This window comes from Pleurodeles waltl, chromosome 1_2, assembly GCF_031143425.1.
Source record: "Pleurodeles waltl isolate 20211129_DDA chromosome 1_2, aPleWal1.hap1.20221129, whole genome shotgun sequence".
NCBI classification, from domain to species: Eukaryota; Metazoa; Chordata; class Amphibia; order Caudata; family Salamandridae; genus Pleurodeles; species Pleurodeles waltl.
In genome coordinates, this window is record NC_090437.1 from 136161793 (window position 1) to 136183718 (window position 21926).

Sequence of the window (21926 nt, forward strand, 5' to 3'; positions counted from 1 at the left end):
AGGTCAGCCCAGGAGGCCAAGTCATGTCCAGTTGGGTTTGGTCAGCTAGGAAGCAAGAATGGCCTTTATTAACTTCTTGTGTCTCTGTGGCTCAAACAGGAGGCAATCCATCTGACCTGTTAATTCTCAGATACTGGGTTCAAGGCAAGCAGATCCAGTCTCCCTTTTTTAAACAGCATGACAACCCATCATCTGAATCTTCTCAGGTCCTGGAGTGTTCTGATTTCACATTCTGGGGATGCAATTTTTACATCCAGTGCCAGTCTGTGGGTGAGGGCCACACCCCTTGTATAACCCTAAACTGGTTCTGGTCAGTTCTTTCCTTTCTCCTGGCTTTTGCTCCGGTCTGGCTAGTAAACCAAAGGGCAAGGCCAAGGTGTGATCTGATCCGAATCTGCTAGTGACAGGGTAGGATTCTTCCGAAATCACTAATGTCTGGATACAGCCTCCAGGCTACTCTTTGTTGTGTAATTACAGCAGAAGCTAAGCCCTTCTTCAGCCACCCTGTCAGGAAGACCCACTCCCCTCTACACCAAGGTCCTTTGTCCAGTGGACAAAGGACCTTGCATATGTGCCAATGTACATTTGCCAGTGAGGACGCCATCAACAGTCAACAGACCCTGGACACAGGCAGAAAGGCACAAAGTGTCAACTTGGTAAAAGTGGAATTTCCAAACTAGTAATTTAGAGTCATATGTACAAAAGTTAGGCAGATAATAGCAAATCGTATAAATGGCTATTATGGAATTTCAAAAGGAGATGTCTGTCACCACAGATTCCACTAAGAACATTTTTTACGGATTCACAATTGCAATTAGAAAATCACAAAATAGGAAAACTTGCATTCTGGATAATGTCAGACCAGGAAGTTAAGAAATACAGGGCGTGGAACAACCCAGAAGCCTAGGAAGGTGTTGGAAGGAAGGAGTGCACCTGTCTCACCATTGACTGTACTATACCTGTGCTGGAACCACACCCTGTCCAAGGTAGATGGAGGCAAGGATTCTGGGAGCAGGAAACGCAAGGTCAAGTTTTCTGAAAAGGAGCTGGAACTTCTTCCAGAAGAAAATGTAGCACATACGGACTAGCTCTTTGGGGAGGCCTCATTTACTGTTCCTGAGACCCAGAAGACCAAGATATGAGTCAGCATCTTAGAGGTTACCTCGCTTGGTGTCACGTAGAGGACCACACTGGAGATCAGAAAACACTGGAATGACCTGAGATCTCTCCCAAAGGAGAAGGTGGCCAGCAGGATAGCTGCGGGTCTAGGCACAGGTGGTGGACCAAAACACTCCACTCCCATGAAGACACTCATCAAGGGGACACGGCAACCAAAAAGCGTGGTAGGAGTGTCAGACATAGACACTGCCAATTCTGCAGGCACCAGGAGGGTAAATCAACTCAACTTTGATTGACGTAACATAAGGTTTGTAATTCCTCAAATAAAACATCACAGCAACAAAACTCCATTGAGATGCTTGCTCTACCTTGGCAATGCATCATGGGAGTTGTAGAACACCAAAGGTACATGCTGTGCTGTGTGCCGATGACTACACAACACATATTTGTACATCATAGACAGATCACAAACACATGAATCACAGTTACAGCAATAATGTGAACAGACATTAACCATTTATTTAAAACTATCTTTATACATGCATTTCCATAGGTCACAACCACGACATGTCAGAAACAATGGAGCCTGAAGAAGCTGCTGACACACATGTGGAAATGGAGGACAGCACATTACCAACTCCTGTGTCCATTGTTCCAACTCCAACAGCTAGGAAAGCAACAGTCGCGCCACTACCAGAGTTTGTGGACAGTGATGAGGGACAATCCCAAATCAAGGACACAACTACATCTGTGGGCAGGACACCCAGACACTGTAGAGGCCAACCAGCAACAATGCACAATGACAATGACAAATGTATCAGACAACATGGCAGACAATTCTCCTGTATTTGGTGGCCTGACGAAGTCCATCATTTCTGTACAGCACCTGCAAACCAAACAAATCAATACTGTCAATAGGCATCTGCAAAGCATGTCAAGGTCGATGCAGCAGTTGCAGAAAGGACAAGCGTGTTGGATCGGTGCGGTGGAGAATGAGCAGAGTCTGCAAAGATGCAGGCACAGGCAGTACCTGGCACTCTTTGATGCCTTCACTCATTCCATCAATCAATCAGCAGTAGCCACAACAACTCTTGCAAGGAGAAATATAAACATACAAAATGACATGGGGCACTGCTGTCAGGATGTTGCACATGAGCTAGTTCAACTGACGACAGTACTTGAAAACATATAGACCTACAACCTCTTTGTCCCCAACATTCTGCCTCCACCTGATAGTGAAGAAGGCTCTAACATCTATGCAAGAGGGATGCTGTACCAGGTGTACACACAAAACACTTCTGGATTTGAGATGTTACGGTTTCAACAGACCAGTGTTGCTGACAAGGCACTCAACTCCAGAGGCCAGAACAAATGAATACACTCAACACTCAGAGTCATGAGTCTACTTCTTTGTTTGTAATGACATACATTGTTGTCTTGTTGACACAATGTTACATCCACTTTGGATACAATTGATTTAAGAGAGATACTTAATTGTCGCAATGGCAATGATCTTGTGGCCATGATCTCACAGCATGTCTCAGGTCTGGACAGTAGTGCTTTGCCAGTCTTGTAGAGACAGCAGAACCTGGACTTCAGTATTCCAAGGTCCGCTCAGTGATGGAGCTTGTTGTCTTGTGTTTCCGGTTGTACTGCCTTTCAATTCAATTTCCTTAAGGAGAGTGAGAAGGATAAACCATTAATCTCATTACACAAATAGTTCTGGCCACTGTATTCATTGAGTCTTCAAATTTCTTAGCCAGTAGAAAACCATCACCAAATTCACCTTTTGACAGTTGGGTATGTAGTCCACGGTGGTGGAACATGAAGGAGTCATGGGTGCTGCCTGGGAATCTGGCCACAATGTCGGTTATGATACATGAGGCATTACACACTACCTGTACATTGAGCGAGTTTGATCTTTTCCTGTTTTCTATAGATGAATTTATTTGCTGAGGGGAAATATATAGCAATATGTGTCCCATCAACACAGCCAATTACACTGGGTACTGTGCAACCGGTAAAACATTAATTTGGCTTTTTGCAAATATTGGGGGGTATTTGGGAAATATACGTATTGGTTAACTTTTCTAACCATGATGTCTAGAAACCTGCGAAAGAACCTGGAAATAGCACTTTGTGACATCACTCTAACACTACTTTGACCCCCTGGTAACTGCCAAGAGCTAACAGGTGTAGACAACATAATACCTGCACATGTGGTGGGATTGCATTGCTTCTGAGTGTTGGGGTGTGAAGCAACTCAACCTCCCATCATGGCTAAAGAATGAATCCTGACCTTGTGGCACACCATTATCACTGTCAAAATTGTTGCTACCATGAAGACCATCCACTCGGGAGCCCCAGCTGACCTTTGCCCCCACCAATTCAGCAAAGAACTCATAACTATCAGCAAAACGCAAACATCCACCCTCAATGCCTCCATCGACCCACATTCCCAGACAACTTGAAACCTGCCACCATCTTGCCCCTGCTTAAGAAAAATCCAGTGGACCCCACTGCGCTTTCCAACTACAGACCCATCACCCTCCTACAATAAATGTTTTACAGTAATTAATCAACCAATATCTCAGCGTCCACCTTAGCAACCACCAGATCCCCAACATCATGCAGTCTGGATTCAGCATCAACCACAGTATAGAAACACTTATTGCTACCACAGATGACAAGCACATTATTCTTGGCAGAGGAGACACAGCAGCCCTTATTTTCCTGGCCCTCTCTGCAGCTTTGTCATGGTCTCATATTTCACTCTTATCAAGCACCTTCACAAGATTTTCATCAAAGTCCCAGACTCCACTGGATCTGCTCTTCCTTAATGGATAGAACACAAGCTGTCAGCCTGGCACCTTACTCCTCAGAATACCGCAAACTCATCTGATGAGGGCCTCAAGAATAATCGGCCAGCCCCTCTCTCTTCAAAGTATATGTGAGCCTTCTAGCCAATATCATCTGCGCACATAACATCAACATCTTCTCCTAGGTTGATGACCTGTAACTCATATCCACCCTTTCGGACAACACCCTCCAACACAAGTAGCAAGTTCATTGCATGCATGACCCAAGGTGGTAACTGAATGAAAGCTAACTGTCTCAGCTCAACACCCACAAGACAGAAGTGGTGATCTTCCGCAAGAACACCTCATCATGGGCTTTATGGGCCAGCCAAACTTGAATCCACATCCACACCCGGCACCCATCTAGGAAGCTCAAAATAATCATTGACAGCAAACTGGACATGAATGCAGAAGTCACCCCATCACTGCATCCACACTCTAAAGATGCTGAAAAGTTCTTCAAATAGCTCCCAAGCAACATTAGAAAAATTGTCACTCACTCTCCAGTCACTAGCAAGTTGGCCTATGGAAACACCCTTTAAGCCGCGATCGCCTAGCAACTCACTAGAAAGTAAATAATAACTAAAAAGCAGCCAGATTCATGTTCAACATCCCACACAGAATGCACATCACACACTTGCTGAAATTGAAACGTGCTCATTTCAAACTTGTCATGCACCCATTCAAGGCTACAAGACATAAGCCCCAGCTACCTGAGAACAGTCGCATCACTTTCCACCAACAACCCAGACACACCTGCTCCCCAGAACTCCTACTCGCACACATCCCATGCATACACAGAACCAGATCAGAAGGACAGACGGTTCATATATTTCTCTTAAAGCATGGAACAGCCTCCCACTCCACATCAGGGCCTCAACCTCTTCTTTTGCATTCCGCAAAAAGCTGAAGACCTGCATTTTCAACTAACCAACTCATCATAGCCAATGCTAGACACATACACCTACTCATCCAGGGTACTGGCATTTTAAAAATACACTTAACATAAAAAATAAGGAGGCATTCCAGAATGGTTTTAAGACTAATCAGGGACATAAACATTTTGTGTGCAAGATTAGAGCTGATGGCATGTGTGATATCCTGAGTTTATGGATATTCTGGAAAGTAATTTAGTGGCATGTGCTGTCAATAGGGATCCTGGAATGTTAGCCAGGAATGTTGTGATTCAAATTGAATGGGTATTTGGTAAAGGAGCTGTACCTGAAAGATGGTGCCTGTGATGTGCTTAATAAATCCTTGAATTTCCACCCTAATTTGGAATTGTGCGTTTCTTACACTGACAAGTAGCAGAGAGAACCTATTAGCTCAAACCTCAACATCTCTACAGAATTCTTTGTGGTCTTTGGTACATTCAAGAAGGATTGCCTACTGTTTTTGTTACATTTATTATGGATTGTCTTCTCCGTGTACTTTTTTGTTAAAGGAAGTATTTATTCAGGTTAGGATATCTTCTATATGTATTTTAAGTTTACTTTCCTAGGGGAACGCCTCTGTACCTACTGCGACTCTCAACTGTTGGTCCCGCGGAGCTCTTGCACGAGCAGTCTCCTTGTGTTGCCCATGCCCTTTCTCCTTCGAGTAAATGGCCAGCGGCTCTGGTGAGATGGGCGTGCAACCTCATCATGCACATCTTGGCTCTCATCTCATCTTGGGCGCCTGCCATCAGAAAGTTTTGCAGAATTACCTGCTGCTCCCAGGACATAGCTGTGCTGCTTAGTTGTGGGTACCTGTTAACAGCGCTTGAGTCTCTTTCACACTGATTGGATTCTCACATGACCTGGTGGATAATGGTGTGTGACATCATCACATACAGGCAGCCATTTTGTCTTGGACTTCTGCTACTGTGTGAATTGAGCTGGAGTACTCAGCCTGTGGCTGCCATCTGAGCTTGGAGCTACTTATAAGGTAGATCCTGAATCATCATCTGAGTGGTGGCCATCTTAGTTTGATGTCAGCTACCAGTGGATTTGGACTCCTTAAACTTTTCTGGCTCAGATCTTAGAGCCTGTGCAATTTTCTAAAACATTATTTAAGTAATTGTTTTCTTTACTGGAATTTGGGTTATTCTGGTATCATGTTGAATACCAGCAGTCTAGGTTTACAAATAATCTCAGGGTTTGGGGTTGAATTCTGATGCTGTTTTTCTTGTTGTTCTATTGTTATTTGTTTTATTTTAAGAATTGTGTTTATGCTCACTGCTTTTACGATATCAGAATATTATAGCTCCTACCTGCATTCTTTCCGCACCTAGTGACTCTCCAATACATTGCCAAACGTGGAAGAACATTTTAACCACTATGCTAGAATTTGTGGTACCTCTCTAAGTGTGGAAAGGAAAATGTTTTTATTAATGCATTCTTTAGGCCTGGAAAGTCATAACGTTTTTGAACATCTACCTGATCTTTCTTCTGAAGACACTGCTACTCCTAATGAGTATGAAATCTGCTTAAAAATTAGATCTGCGTTATCTTCCCAAAGATAGCACTGTCTTAGAGTAATAACATTTTGGCAAGAGAATGCAGAGACCTGGGGTGTCAGTGGAAGAATACATCACTGCTTTAAGAAAATGAGTCATTGTGTACTTTTGAGGCAACAACTGAAGAGCTTCTAAGAAACCAATTCATGCTAGGTTGTGTTTTGACCAAAAAGGATAATCTTTCACTGAAGGATGTGATGTTCATGGCTAAAGCTTCTGATCATTCCTAAGCCTGTGTGGGTGTGATCCATTAGAACACTGTACATTCTGAAGGAGGGGATATTGGGACAGTCCATCTTGTAAAATATTTGTCAGTATTGAAGTTCAACTCCAAAAACCTGAACATGTTTCAAGGAAAATGCTTCAGTTGTGGCAATCCTTGTCATGTTGCAAATTTTAAAGTTTGTCTAGGTTGGAAAGCAGTTTGTAAAGTATGTAGAAGGAAGGGTCATTTCACTCATTGTGGGAGGTCTGGTGGGAACAAGAAAAAAATGGCTGAAGTGAACTATGAATCTCATGATGAGAATGAGGAAGTGGTCATGTAGGTAAATCGCAGACATAATGAAGGGCTGACAGTCAAGATGCTATTGGGTCCCAGCGCAAGATTATTTTGATTCCTCACTTTTTTAGGAGAAATGAAAGAAAGTGCTACATTGTTTAAGCCTGATATAAGGCTCAAAAGGCTATGAAGAAGAGCTGATTAATTTGATGAGTTATTTCTTGGGAGCCATAGAGTTTGGGGGAGTTTAATCCTGGAATTATCTAGGTGTTCTTTAAGGGGGATTTGTTAATACGTTGGTCCCATCAGAAGGATTTATCTGTATAGCTAGATCCTAATGAAGTTCCCCCGTTAGGCTACAAGAAAAAGCTGAAGTTGTTGACATTGCCCAGATTCCACTAAGAACATGCAATTATGAAGCAGGCTATCCTGAGGAAAGGTCTTGGTTGTCTGGAGAATTATATCCATGTAATAAAACTCAAACCGGGGTCACGACCCAAAATTGGAAAAGAAAGAAGTGTTCCCATTATAGTTAAGGATGCCATGTAAAAAGAGATTGAAAAATTTAAGAAATATAGGATGATTCAAAATGTGGAAGTGACGCAATGGTTTGCTCCTGTGGTTATGGCTTGCAAAGCAAATGGTGAAGCAAGACTATGGCCCTCATTACAACCCTGGCGGTCGGTGTAAAAGCGGCGGTAATACCGCCAACGGGCTGTCGGAAAAAAAAATGGAATCATGACTGTGGCGGAAACCGCCAACATAGACAGCCACTTTAACACGCCGACCGCCACGGCGGTACAAACAAACAGCACAGTGGTCACTGCCAACAGACAGGTGGAAGACAATGTACCGCCCACACTATTATGACAGGCCAATCAGCCACCTTTTCCGGGGTGGAACCAACGTGAACAAAAACACGGCGGAAACAGGACTTGGAAGGGAAAACACTCACCTCTCCACACCCCACGAGTAACCAGGACGCCATGGAGCCAGAACTCCAAATACTCCCTGCGATGGTATTCCCGCTCCTCTATCAGGTGCAACAAAGACGGCGGCGACGACCACGGTGAGTACTGCACCTACAACACAGGGGAGGAGGGAGGGAAAGAGAGTGACACACACACGCAACACTCCCACCCTCACCCACAACACCATACACACAAACACATGATGCAACTTTACATTAACACCCTCCCACCCCCCTTTCAAGAACGCAAGGACAATGGAAATGAGTTAAACGATTGTAATCATGAAAAAACCAGTAGTCAAAACTAAAAATACAGTATATACAATTATGTACACCAACTACACAAGTCCGGATAGTGCACCAATAATTGTCCGTGAACCACTGGACCCAAAATGCGTGGGCGAGGCCCACACTCGATACCAGACATCAAACGGAGAGAACACTGCAGGGGCATCAGATCAAAATGAAACAGGCACCTCAGGGGAAAGGGAAGAGGGGGCACCTCAGCCAGATGAGTGCACGACGCCACCGCTCCACGAGGGTGCTCCATGCCCACTGCTTTATCCTGGGGAGTGCAAAGCCACAGTCTCTCAAGTCTCTCCAGTGGGTGGGTTACCCACTGCATTATCCTGGGGAGTGCAATGCCACAGTCTCACAAGTCATTCCAGTGGGTGGGTTGCCCACTGCATTATCCTGGGTAGTGCAAAGCCACAGTCTCTCAAGTCTCTCCAGTGGGTGGGTTGCCCCCTGGTGCATCCTTGGGAGTGCAAAGCCACAGTCTCTCAAGTGGAAAACAGTCTCCACTGGTTCTGGAGGGGGCTTTGTGCCCAGAGTGCTTCATCCTGCCAAGGACAGAGGTAGTGGATGTGATACTCCACTGGATCCGGAGAGGGCTTAGTGCCCAGAGTGCTTCATCCAGGACAGAGATAGTGGATGCCTTTCTCTACTGAAGGTGTCGCATCATGGAAGCTGCTCAGGCTCCTGGAACTGACCACCAGGCTTGGTCGACTGACCCCTGGGGATGGCAGCCATGTCTGTGGTGGTGCCACTGGCTCAGAACGTCGCGGAGCCGCTGGCGGTGCTTGCGGCGGTGTCAGTAGCGGCGGTGCTTGTGGCGGCCTCTGTGGCATTGGTGCTGGTGGCGGGCTCTGTGGTGGCGGTGCTCGCGGCGGGCTCTGTGGTGGCAGTGCTGGTGGCGGACTCTGTGACGGGCTGGTGGCGGACTCTGTGGCGGCGGTGCTGGTGGCAGGCTCAGTGGTGGCGATGCTGGTGGCGGGCTCAGTGGTGGCGATGCTGGTGGTGGGCTCAGTGACTGCGGTGCTGGTGACGGGCTAAGGGACTGCAGTGCTGGTGGCGGTGCATGTGGTGTGCAGGTGGCGGTGCAGGTGGTGGTCTTCTCCGCCATATCGGTTGGCGGCGACGTGGACAGAAGGTGTGATATTGGGCCCATAGTTGGTGCCACCATGCCCTCTCCTGACCTGCCCTTGATTTTCTGGCCCTTCCCCACCTTGGATGGTGGAGCAGCTGTCTTGCCACTATCCCCTTTTGTTTTCCCTGAGCCCTTGGTGGCAGGTGTTTTCGCCTTCTCCCTCCGAGATTTGGGCAACTTTTTTACATTCGCTCCGTGGCACACCGGCTGCCCTGATGCTTGGCGCACTCCAAAAGCCCGCTGTTGCTGGGACCACTGTGCCCGGTGATGTGGCGGCTGAGGTGCTGGTTAGGGACCTGGAAAGGCTGGCTTTAGGGGACGGACGGGGGGGGAGGTGTAGAGAAGAGGTCAATGTTAGCCACAATTTTTTTTTTACACCCACTGGGACGGGTAGATGGAGTGGGTTTGGGAGTGGAGGAAGAGGTAGTGGTTGTGGTTGTAGGAGGTGTACGATTGCTGAATTTGGGTGAAGGTGCATGGGCTGGAGGCTGTTGTGAGGTGGATGGCTGTTGGGTGGGTGTGTGCATGCGTTTGTGTACTTTGGGAGGAGGGCTCACAGACACAGTGGTAGCGGACACATGGGATGTGTGAATGGTAGTGGGGGTGGTGAGTGCACGTGAGCGGTGTGTGGTGATGTGGGTGCTGGTGATGGAGGTAGTGGCTGAAGATGTTATGCATGCAGGTGTGAGTGGAGACGAGACAAGGAGGGAGGAGGACGACGTGTAGGAGAGGGACACAGTGGAGGCAGCGGATGTTGGTATGTCTGCATGGGAATGATGCTTGTGTGAGTGCCTGTGGGATGTGTGGTGCTTATGTTTGCCAGAGCCACCCTTGTGTGATGAGGTGTGTGCATGCTGGTCTGCTGGTGTGCTTAGGATAGGCTGAGGTACATGGGATTGGGTCTGGGTGGAGGAAGTTGGAGGAAGGAGGCTGGACACAGGGACAATGGCTGCCATCAGTGCTGAGGCCAGAGCCTGAAATACTCTCTGTTGGGCTGCCTGGCCAGAATGAATGCCCTCCAGGTATGCATTTGTTTGTTGCAAATGCCCCTTGACACCCTGGATGGCATTCACAATGATAGATTGCCCAACAGTGAGGGATCTCAGGAGGTCAATAACCTCCTCACTGAGGGCAACAGGGCTGACTGGGGCAGGGCCTAAGGTGCCTGGGGCGAACGAGATGCCCACCCTCCTGGGTGAGCAGCCACAGGACACACGCTGAGGGGCTGCTGGGAGGGCGGTGGTGGTAGGGGGGGTGGCGGCTGTACCTGTTGATGCGGGAGGCACAGAGGGGCCCGCCACCGCAAGGGAGCTCCCATCAGAGGAGGAGTCACTGTCGCTGATGTCACCTCCTGTCCCTGCCGTAGAGCTCCCCTCGCCCTCCGTCCCACTGGTGGCTTCAGACTCCGTTGTCTCGCCCTCCAGGGCCAAGTGGGCTGCAGCTCCCTCCTGCTCCGGTGCCACTGTGCCTCCGCCTGCTGATGCTATTGCACACAAGAACAGGGAGACCACAAAAAGGGTGGGGGAAAGACAGAAGAAGGACATGTACAGTGCATGCAATACCACTACTGTTGGCGGACACTACAGACACAGCAGCCCTCTGCACTACGCCATGCACTTAGAGTTCCTAGAGTAATCACATGCCCATGTGGTACAAGGCCTATGCCCGATTACTGCACACATGGAAGTCACAGGAGCCTGACTAGGTGTAGATGGCTCTTACCACTGGTGGGGTTGAGGTACCAAATAGCCTGCCTCACAAAGGGCCCTTGCCTACAAAGCTCACCCTGGCCTAGGGTAACCCACTGCCCACCTCCCCCACCCAGACACCTCATAATAGGCACGGAGTCAAATGGATGTGACGGTACTCACCCCCTTGTGGCTGCTGTGATGCCCTCAAGCGCCCATCCAACTCTGGATACGCCACCACCAGGATCCGGAACATCAGGGGGGTCCTCCCACATTGGGAGGGTATCCCCAGCTAGGCCTCCGCCGTCTTCTTGCTCCAGCGGCGAATGTCCTCCCATCTTTTACGGCAGTGGGTGCTCCGTTTATGGTGGACGCCCAGGGTCCGGACTTTCTTGGCGATGGCACGCCAAATATCCTTCTTCTGGTGGGCGCAGACCTAGAGGAATAGTACAGTGGAAAAGGAAAAATATCAACCGTCACAGTCATTGGCCCACATTCCCACCCTTGCCCTGACGCACAGACAACTCACAGTCCGCACATGCGGGCCTCAGTCCCCCTCCCATGTATCTTCCATCCACACCACTCCAAACAGGTATTGCCCATGCAGCATGCTCATAGTGTACTCAACTGTTTGTCTGGAGGACCGTAGAGTAGCGTGTACTTGGGGAGGATCCCATCCACTAAATTCTCCAACTCCTCAGAAGTGAAGGCAGGGGCCCTTTCCCCAGACGCACGAGCCATTGTCTCTTCTAGACTGAGGTCACAGAAGCACTTGCAGTGTAGGTCCTCTCCTGTCGAAGGTATCAAGTGAGTGAACAGACAGAAAATGGCGGTCACGTCCACGGCGGTGCGTACCGTCACCTCCGGCGTACATCGTCATTGGCTCCTGGGACCCATAGGGTCCAATGTTAACCAATGCAGGATTGCGCTGCGGTCTTCGACCGCCTACCACGACGGTGTAGAACACCAGCGCAGTTACCTCATATCCCATTGTCCCACCTTACATGTCAGGCAGCTGCCATTTCAGGGGACCACATGGCATTAATATTAAGTGTGTCACACCTATCTAGGCCTTGCATACACACAGTAACAGGCACATTGCAGATTTACAAATGACATGTAGTAATACCTCAGTGTTGGCTGACTCTCTGCTCGGTGTTTTCCTCCATAGGGCACGTCCGCTGGGGCAGGTGGTGAGATGGCGGCATCCTCCGGTGTACAGACCCCTGGTGGACCTGTCGACAATGGGAGAGAGACACGTAATAGTCACCTACAGACTTTATCTTGCAACAATCCATGAACTGTGTGCCCAGTTGAGCCAGACCTGATGTCAGCATTCCACCATCCCACAGGAATACCCCCTCTAGTGCAGGTCCTGTCAGTACTCCATTTCCTGGCAAGTTGGTCTTTTCAAACAATAGTGGCCATTGCATTAGGGATGTCCTAGCCTATGTTCTCAAGCGTGTTGTCCAGAGTGTTGTCTGCCCTGCTTAAACACATGCGCAGCTACATCGTTTTCCCTCAGGTGGAGAATTTGCCTACAGTGAAAGGTGACTTCTATGCCCTGGGACATATCCCCAACATCATAGGTGCCATTGATTGGACACATGTGGCATTGGTACCCCCCGCAGGAGTGAACATGTGTACAGAAACCGGAAGAGCTACCATTCAATGAATGTGCAGATGGTGTTTTTGGCCGACCAGTACATCACCCATGTGAATGCCAAGTTTCCTGGCTCAGTGCATGATGCTTACATTCTGAGGAATAGCAGCATCTCTTATGTGATAGGGCAACTCCAGAGGCACCGTGTGTGGCAAATAGGTGAGGACAAGGACCCTATACCCTGTGAGTAGTTGCCTGGGTCTGGGGTTGTCCCTGAGGGTTAGTATGTGTCTAACAGTTGCCCCTCGACATTTGCAGGTGACTCTGGGTACCCCAACCTGTCATGGCTACTGACCCCAGTGAGAAATCTCAGGACAAGGGCAAAGGAACGTTACAATGAGGCACATGGGCGAACTAGGAGAGTGACCGAAAGGACCTTCTGCCTCCTGAAGGCCAGGTTCCGGTGACTCCATATGACAGGTGGTTCTCTCTACTACTCACCAAAGAAGGTGTGCCAGATCATTGTGGCCTGCTGTATGCTGCACAACCTGGCTTTGCGACAACAGGTGCCTTTTCTGCAGGAGGATGGCCCAGATGGGGGTCCTGTGGCAGCTGTGGAGCCTGTGGACAGTGAAGAAGAGGAGGCAGATGAAGAGGATATCGACAACAGAAACAACATTATCCAGCAATACTTCCAGTGAGACACAGGTAAGAAGATGTCACTGCCTCACACCTCTCGTACAATTGATAGACCCATCATATGTCTGTCACTTTCACCCAGTGTATGGACCTTGACTTGTTACTTTACCTTTCCATTTCACAGATGTGGGTCCCACTGTGTAACCTCTGCTATATTACCTCATGGACTAGAGCTGTTTACATCGGTATGTTAACAATACAATCGACATTGCTATATTCCATAGTTATTGTATATAGTATACACATTTGTGAAAGCACAGACTGACTCCAGCTTGTTTTGTAATTCAAGGGTGTTTATTTCAGTGCAAAATAGTGGAGGGGGTTGTAAAATGGGCAGGGGTGATGGTGGAGGATTGTCTATGGCAGAGTCCAGGCATTGTCCAAAGGGGCATAGGAAGTGGAGCTAGGGCAGTTGATGGATGGACAGGGTGACAAAGTGGGACAGGAGGATGACATTCAGGGGGTCTCATTTCCTGGCGGGGGTCTTGGCATTGTTCTCTGTCTTTGTCCTGGATCTCAGGGACCGTTTGCAGGGTGGTTCTCCATCTGCAGGGGGTGGGGTGCTGGTTCTCGTGGTCCTGTGGCAGTGCCTCCTGTCCACTAGCGCCGGTGGAGGCTCATCATCCAGGCTAGTGTCAGGGGCCCCTTGTTGTGCCACAGTGTCCCTCCTGGTGTTCACAAGGTCCTTCAGCACCCCTACAATGACCACAGTGACCAGGGGTGGGTGTTGATGGACTTAAGTTCCTCCCTGATCCCCAGATACTGATCCTCCTGCAGCCGCTGGGTCTCCTGAAACTTGGCCAGTACCGTTTCCATCGTCTCCTGGGAATGATGGTACACTCCCATGATGTTGGAGAGGGCCTCGTGGAGAGTGGATTCCCTGAGCCTATCCTCCCCCTGTCGCACAGCAGTTCTCCCAGTTCCCCTATTTTCCTGTACCTCTGTCCCCTGAACCGTGTGCCCACTGCCCCTAGGTCCCTGATTTTCTTGGGGTGGTGGGTTTGCCTGGGTTCCCTGTAGTGGTGGACACACTGCTGCTTGACGTGTCCTGGGGACAGAGGGATGGGCCCGGTGGGTGGGTGCTCTGCTGGTGTTTCCTAAGGGGGAGGCTCTGTGGTGACTTGTGCCAGTGTCAGGGGAACCGACTGTCCCGAGGTCCCAGATGGGCCAGGCTGGTCATCTTGATCCAGTTGGACAGAGCTGCTGTCATCACTGTGGGCCTCTTTTGTGGGGGGAGTGGACATGTCAGGAACCTCCTGTCTGGTGACGTTGGGTAGGGGTCTGCAGGGGTGTAAAGGCATGATTATTGCATCTGTGTGTGCCATTGTGTGCAATGGGTGGTGTAGGAAAGTACCATCTTGCCTGGCATGTTACCCCCATATTTCACTGTATATATGCTGTTTTAGTCTATGTGTCGCTGGGACCCTGCCAGGCAGGGCCCCAGTGCTCATACGTATGTGCCCTGTATGTGTTCCCTGTGTGATGCCTAACTGTCTCACTGAGGCTCTCCTAACCAGAACCTCAGTGGTTATGCTCTCTCTGCTTTCCAAATTTGTCACTAACAGGCTAGTGACTAAATTTACCAATTCCCATTGGCATACTGGTACACCCATATAATTCCCTAGTATATGGTACTGAGGTACCCAGGGAATTGGGGTTCCAGGAGATCCCTATGGGCTGCAGAATTTCTTTTGCTACCCATAGGGAGCTCTGACAATTCATACACAGGCCTGCCAGTGCAGCCTGAGTGAAATAACGTCCACGTTATTTCACAGCCATTTACCACTGCACTTAAGTAACTTATAATTCACCTATATGTCTAACCTTCATCTGGTGAAGGCTGGGTGCAAATTTACTTAGTGTGTGGGCACCCTGGCATTAGCCAAGGTGCCCCCACATCGTTCAGGGCAAATTCCCCGGACTTTGTGAGTGCAGGGACACCATTTCATGCGTGCACTATACATAGGTCACTACCTATGTATAGCGTCACAATGGTAACTCCGAACATGGCCATGTAACATGTCTAAGATCATGGAATTGTCACCCCAATACCATTCTGGTATTGGGGGGACCATTCCATGATCCCCCGGGTCTCTAGCACAGTACCCGGGTACTGCCAAACTGCCTTTCCGGGGTCTCCACTGCAGCTGCTGCTGCTGCCAACCCCTCAGACAGGTTTCTGCCCTCCTGGGGTCCAGGCAGCCCTGGCCCAGGAAGGCAAAACAAAGGATTTCCTCTGAGAGAGGGTGTTACACCCTCTCCCTTTGGAAATAGGTGTGAAGGCTGGGGAGGAGTAGCCTCCCCCAGCCTCTGGAAATGCTTTGATGGGCTCAGATGGGGCCCATCTCTGCATAAGCCAGTCTACACCAGTTCAGGGATCCCCCAGCCCTGCTCTGGCGCAAAACTGGACAAAGGAAAGGGGAGTGACCACTCCCCTGACCAGTACCTCCCAGGGGAGGTGGCAAGAGCTCCTCCAGTGTGTCCCAGACCTCTGCCATCTTGGAAACAGAGGTGTTCAGCGTCCACTAGACTGCTCTAAGTGGCCAGTGCCAGAAGGTGACGTCAGAGGCTCCCTCTGATAGGCTTTTACCTCTCTTGGTAGCCAATCCTCCTTCCTTGGTAGCCAAACCTCCTTTTCTGGCTATTTAGGGTCTCTGCTTTAGGGAATTCTTTAGATAATAAATACAAGAACTCATCAGAGTTCCTCTGCATCTCCCTCTTCACCTTCTACCAAGGGATCGACCGCTGACTGCTCAGGATGCCTGCAAAACTACAACAAAGTAGCCAGACGACTACCAGCAACATTGTAGCACCTCATCCTGCCGGCTTTCTCGACTGTTTCCAGGTGGTGCATGCTCTGGGGGTAGCCTGCCTTCACCCTGCACCAGAAGCTCCGAAGAAATCTCCTGTGGGTCGACTGAATCTTCCCCCTGCTAACGCAGGCACCAAAAGACTGTAACACTGGTCCTCTGGGTCCCCTCTCATCCTGACGAGCGTGGTCCCTGGAACACAGCAACTCTGTCCAAGTGACTCCCACAGTCCAGTGACTCTTCAGTCCAAGTTTGGTGAAGGTAAGTCCTTGCCTCCCCACGCTAGACTGCAAAGCTGTGTACTGCGTGATTGCAGCTGCTCCGGCTCCTGTGCACTCTTCCAGGATTTCCTTCGTGCACAGCCAAGCCTGGGTCCCTGACACTCCTTCCTGCAGTGCACAACCTTCTGAGTTGTCCTACAGCATCGTGGGACTCCCTTTTGTGACTTCGCATGGACTCTGGTTCACTCTTCTTCTAAGTGCCTGCTTGGGTACTTCTGCGGGTGCTGCCTGCTTCTGTGAGGGCTCCCTGAGTTGCTGGGTGCCCCCTCTGTCTCCTCCTCCAAGTGGCGACATACTGGTCCCTCCTGGGCCACAGCAGCACCCAAAAACGTCTACCGCAACCCTTGCAGCTAGCAAGACTTGTTTGTGGTCTATCTGCGTGGGAACACCTCTGCAAGCTTCATCGTGATGTGGGACATCCTTCTTCCAAAGGAGAAGTTCCTAGTCCTCTGCTTTCTTGCAGAACTCCAAGCTTCTTCCAACCAGTGGCAGCTTCCTTGCACCTTCAGCTAGCATTTCCTGGGCTCCTGCCCACTCTCAACACTATTGTGACTATTGGACTTGGTCCCCTTGTTTTAGAGGTACTCAGGTCCGGAAATCCACTGTTGTTGCATTGCTGGTGTTTGTTCTTCCTGTAGAATCCCCCTATCACAACTTCTGTGCTCTCTGGGGGTAGTAGGTGCACTTTACACCTACCTTTCAGGGTCTTGGGGTGGGCTATTTTTCTAACCCTCACTGTTTTCTTACAGTCCCAGCGACCCTCTACAAGCTCACATAGGTTTGGGGTCCATTCATGGTTCGCATTCCACTTTTGGAGTATATGGTTTGTGTTGCCCCTATACCTATGTGCTCCTATTGCAACCTATTGTAATTCTACACTGTTTGCATTACTTTTCTTGCTATTACTTACCTAATTTTAGTTTGTGTACATATAACTTGTGTATATATCTTATCCTCATACTGAGCATACTCACTGAGATACTTTTGGCATATTGTCATAAAATTAAAGTACCTTTATTCTTAGTAACTCTGTGTATTGTGTTTTCTTATGATATTGTGCATATGATATAAGTGGTATAGTTTTACATGTCTCCTAGTTCAGCCTAAGTTGCTTTGCCATAGCTATTTTCTATCAGCCTAAGCTGCTAGAAACACCTCTTCTACACTAATAAGGGATAACTGGACTTGGCACAAGGTGTAAGTACCTCTAGTACCCACTACAAGCCAGGCCAGCCTCCTACATTGGTTGTGCAGCGGTGGGATAAGTACTTGTAACTACTTACCACTTTGTCATTGTGTACTTTTCATAAGAGAATAATATACAAACAGTTCAGTGTATGTACACCTAACCAAAAAGTTTTGCTTTTCTTCTCTAAAACCTTTTACAAAGTTCTGAAAAGTTTCTCTAAACTTCTAAAAGTTTTCTAAAAGTTAGAAAAAGTTTTTGCTCAAGTCTTTAAAACGTTCTGAAACTTTTTCTTCCTTCTCACTATCTCTAAACCTTTTCTGCTATCCTGTCTGTGGTAGATTCAGCTCTTAAAACTGTCAATACAACTTATGACAATTTGAATTACAAGAACCTAAGGAGTCTCTGCTTAGATAGAGGTTTAGTGAAAGGAAAGAACCCTACAAAAGAGTTTCTATTTAACATGCTTATTGTAAATGATGAGTCCCAAGCAGGCACATCAGATGAGAGGTTAATAGAAGGTTCCCAGTCTGACTCATGAGAACACTTGAGGGAGGTGGGGAGGGTTATGAACAGGGTCTGCCCCCTAGCAGGACACCCAGTAATGTTGGTAGTAATAGAGGTTCCATCACAGTAGGGAGGACTTTATTCCTAGAGGCCAAGTTACCAGGGTCCAGACAAATAGGGACAGATCCTCCTCTGTTGTTTCCAACTTGTCTTCTGTGTCAAAGCATTCCCAACCCACCCACCCTGAGGATAACTTATTAGAAAGGGAACTCAAAAAGTTGAGAGACCAGATTGAAGATTAAACAGCAATAGCTGGCCTTAGATAGGGAATCCCTAGACATTGAGAAGGAGAGACAGAGGTTGGGGTTAGGACCCCATGGTGGCAGCAGCAGTATTCCTGATAGTAATCCTGTTAGAGAGCATGATTCCAGGAATCTGCACAAGATAGTCCCCCCTTACAAGGAGGGGGATGAAATCAACAAGTGGTTTGCTGCACTTGAGAGGGCCTGTATGATACAGGGGGCCCCTCAAAGGCAGTGGGCTGCTATTTTGTGGCTATCTTTCACTGTTAGAGAAAGGAAAGTGAAGCTAACAATTTTACAGTTTTGAAGGATGCACTCTTGGATGGATTTGGCTTAACCACTGAACAATACAGGATTAAGTTCAGAGACACCAGAAAAGAGTCCTCACAAAACTGGACAGACTTTGTAGACTGTTCAGTGAAGGCCTTGGAGGGGTGGTTAGATGGCAGTAAAGTATCTGACTATGAAAGCCTGTATAATCTTATTCTGAGAGAGCATATTCTGAATAACTGTGTGTCTGACTTGTTACACCAATATCTAGTGGACTCAGATCTGACCTCTCCCCAATAATTGGGAAAGAAGGCAGACAAAAGGGTCAGAACAAGAGTGAACAGAAAAGTTCATACACGGGGTGACAAGGTTTGCCAAGAAGAAGGATGGTAAGTCTTCTGACAAGTTTGGGGACAAAAGTAAATCTGAGTATTCATCAGGCCCACAAAAATCCTCTGGTGGGGGTGGTGGGTCCAAATCCTCTTCCAATAATCAACCTAAAAAGCCTTGGTGTTATTTGTGTAAAGTCAAAGGCCATTGGACAACTGATTCCAGTTGTCCAAAGAAAAACACCAAACCTCCCACTACCACAACCCCTGCTGCAAATTCTAGTGTCCCTAGTAATAGCAATGGTGGTGGGAGCAAACCTACAAATAGCCAACCCAAGGGTGTAGCTGGGATCACTGTTGGCAATGTAGTTGGGGTTGGTCTTGTTAGGGAGACCACAGAGGCTGTGTTAGTCTCTGAAGGTGCAATTGATTTGGCCACCTTGGTGGCTTTTCCCCTTAATATGGATAAGGACAAGCAACTTCCCCTAATAAATGGTGTTGAGGTTCAGGCCTACAGGGACACAGGTGCCAGTGTTACCATGGTAATAGAGAAACTGGTACACCCTGAACAACACCTACTTGGTCAGCAGTACCAAGTGTCAGACACTCATAACAACACTCTTAGCCACCCCATGGCTGTTGTGAATCTCAACTGAGGGGGGGGGAGGGGGGTACCTGGTCCAAAGAAAGTTGTGGTTGCCTCAGATTTACCTGTAGACTGTCTACTAGGAAATGATTTAGAGACATTAGCTTTGGCAGAAGTGGAGTTGGAGGCTCATGCAGCAATGCTGGGCATTCCTGGGCATATTTTTGCTTTGACAAGGGCTCAGGACAAAAAGCAAAATGGACATGGTAACTTGGATCCTGGAACAATGGACCAAGTGCTCCCTAAAGCTAGGGGTAGCAAGGGTAAATCCCTACCCACCATCCCTCCCTCTACAGATGAATCTCCTTCTGAGGAAGAAGAATGTCCTCCCTGTCCAGAACCTTCACCAGATGAGCTGGCAGCAGACACTGCTGAGCTTTTGGGTTGAGGGGGGCCTGCCAGGGAAGAGCTGTGTGTGGCACAGCAAACCTGTCCCACTTAGAGGGTCTCAGACAGCAAGCTGTCAAGCAGCAGAATGGGGATGTCAGTGACTCACATAGAGTTTACTGGGAGGACAACCTCTTGTACACCGAGGCAAGGGACCCAAAATCTGGAGCAGCCAGGAGATTGGTAATTCCCCTGCAGTACAAAGAGTTCCTCCTAACTCTTGCACATGACATTCCTTTGGCTGGGCATTTGGGCCAGATCAAAACATGAGATAGACTTGTCCCCCTGTTTCACTGGCCTAGGATGTCAGAGTACACTAAAGATCTTTGCAAGTCTTGTGTAACCTGCCAAGCCAGTGGAAAGACTGGTGGCACCCCAAACGCTCCCCTTATTCCACTACCTGTGGTTGGGAAGCCCTTTGAAAGGGTAGGGGCTGACATAGTTGGCCCCCTTGACCCTCCTACTGCTTCAGGCAATAGGTTTATCTTGGTGGTTGTGGACCATGCCACAAGATATCCTGAAGCAATTCCTCTAAGGACCATTACAGCTCCTGCAGTGGCAAAGGCCCTCCTGGGAATCTTTTCCAGTGTGAGTTTCCCTAAAGATGTTGTATCAGACAGGGGTAGCAACTTCATGTCTGCATACTTGAATGAAATGTGGAAGGAGTGTGGTGTTACCTACAAGTTCACCACTCCTTATCATCCACAGACTAATGGACTGGTAGAGAGGTTTAATAAAACTCTCAAAGGTATGATAATGGGACTCCCTGAAAAACTCAGGAGAAGGTGGGATGTCCTGTTACCTTGCCTCCTTTTTGCTTACAGGGAGGTACCCCAAAAAGGAGTGGGCTTCAGCCTCTTTGAACTCCTCTTTGGACACCCTGTAAGAGGTCCACTCACTCTGGGAACAACCTTTAAAAGCTCCCAAACAGGACATAGTGGACTATGTACTTGGCCTAACATCCAGAATGGCTGAGTACATGAAAAAGGCCAGTAAAAACCTCCAGGCCAGCCAGGAGCTGCAAAAGCAATGGCATGACCAGAAGGCTGTTCTGATTCATTACCAACCAGGACAGAAGGTGTGGGTATTGGAGCATATTCCTGTTTGCGTGACGGTGTCCGTTTTGTTATCGCCAGTTTATCACTGACCTTTGGTGTGGCGGACTTGTGTGGGTGTCTGGATTTTGGAGGATTCCGGGCTGTGGGTCGTAATAGCTGTAGCGGAATTCCGCCGCCGCAGCGGTGTGTTGGCAGTCTTCTGCACGGCGGTAAGCGGGATTTGCCACCAAGGTTGTAATGAGGACGTATGTCTGGATCTCTAAGAGTTAAACAAGTTTGTTATGGTAAATCACTATCCCTTGCTCAATGTAACTGGAATGTTGTGTTCTTTATATGGTGCCTAGCATTTTTCTTCCCCAGATTTGACGTCTGCCCACCATCTGGTTTTGTTGCATCCACAAACTCAAGAACTGACGTTATTTGTCACACCATTTGGTTCTTTTAAGTTTGTGCAAATGCCCTTTGGTCTTAATTTGGCCCGTGCAGTCTTTTTAAGAGCAATGATGAATGTCTTGGCATATATAGATGAGGTTAAGATATACCAGGATGAGGCCTTAATATACGGTGAAAATCTGGAAAAACATGTTTTGAAAAGGTTAGAGGCAAGTGGTCTTACTCTTAAATTGGAAAATATAAATTCAATGCACCTTTATTATAATATATTTGGGTCACATAATTAGGTCAAAGAGCACACTGCCTAAGAATGATCTTGTGAACACCATTAAGGCTATTCGATGTCCTGAGAATATGGATGTATTAATGACATTCTTGGGCACGGTGTAATACCC

General features: G+C 48.2%; 1 long non-coding RNA gene across 1 annotated transcript in view; it reads right to left on the reverse strand.

The window, feature by feature from the left end:
- Window positions 1–1875: 1875 nt before the first annotated feature.
- LOC138295380 (uncharacterized) overlaps window positions 1876–21926 on the reverse strand; it is a 310811-nt gene continuing 290760 nt past the window's right edge. Inside the window, exon 3 of the long non-coding RNA XR_011203588.1 lies at window positions 1876–2005. This is a non-coding gene — a long non-coding RNA (uncharacterized lncRNA). The remainder of the gene's footprint in view (window positions 2006–21926) is intronic.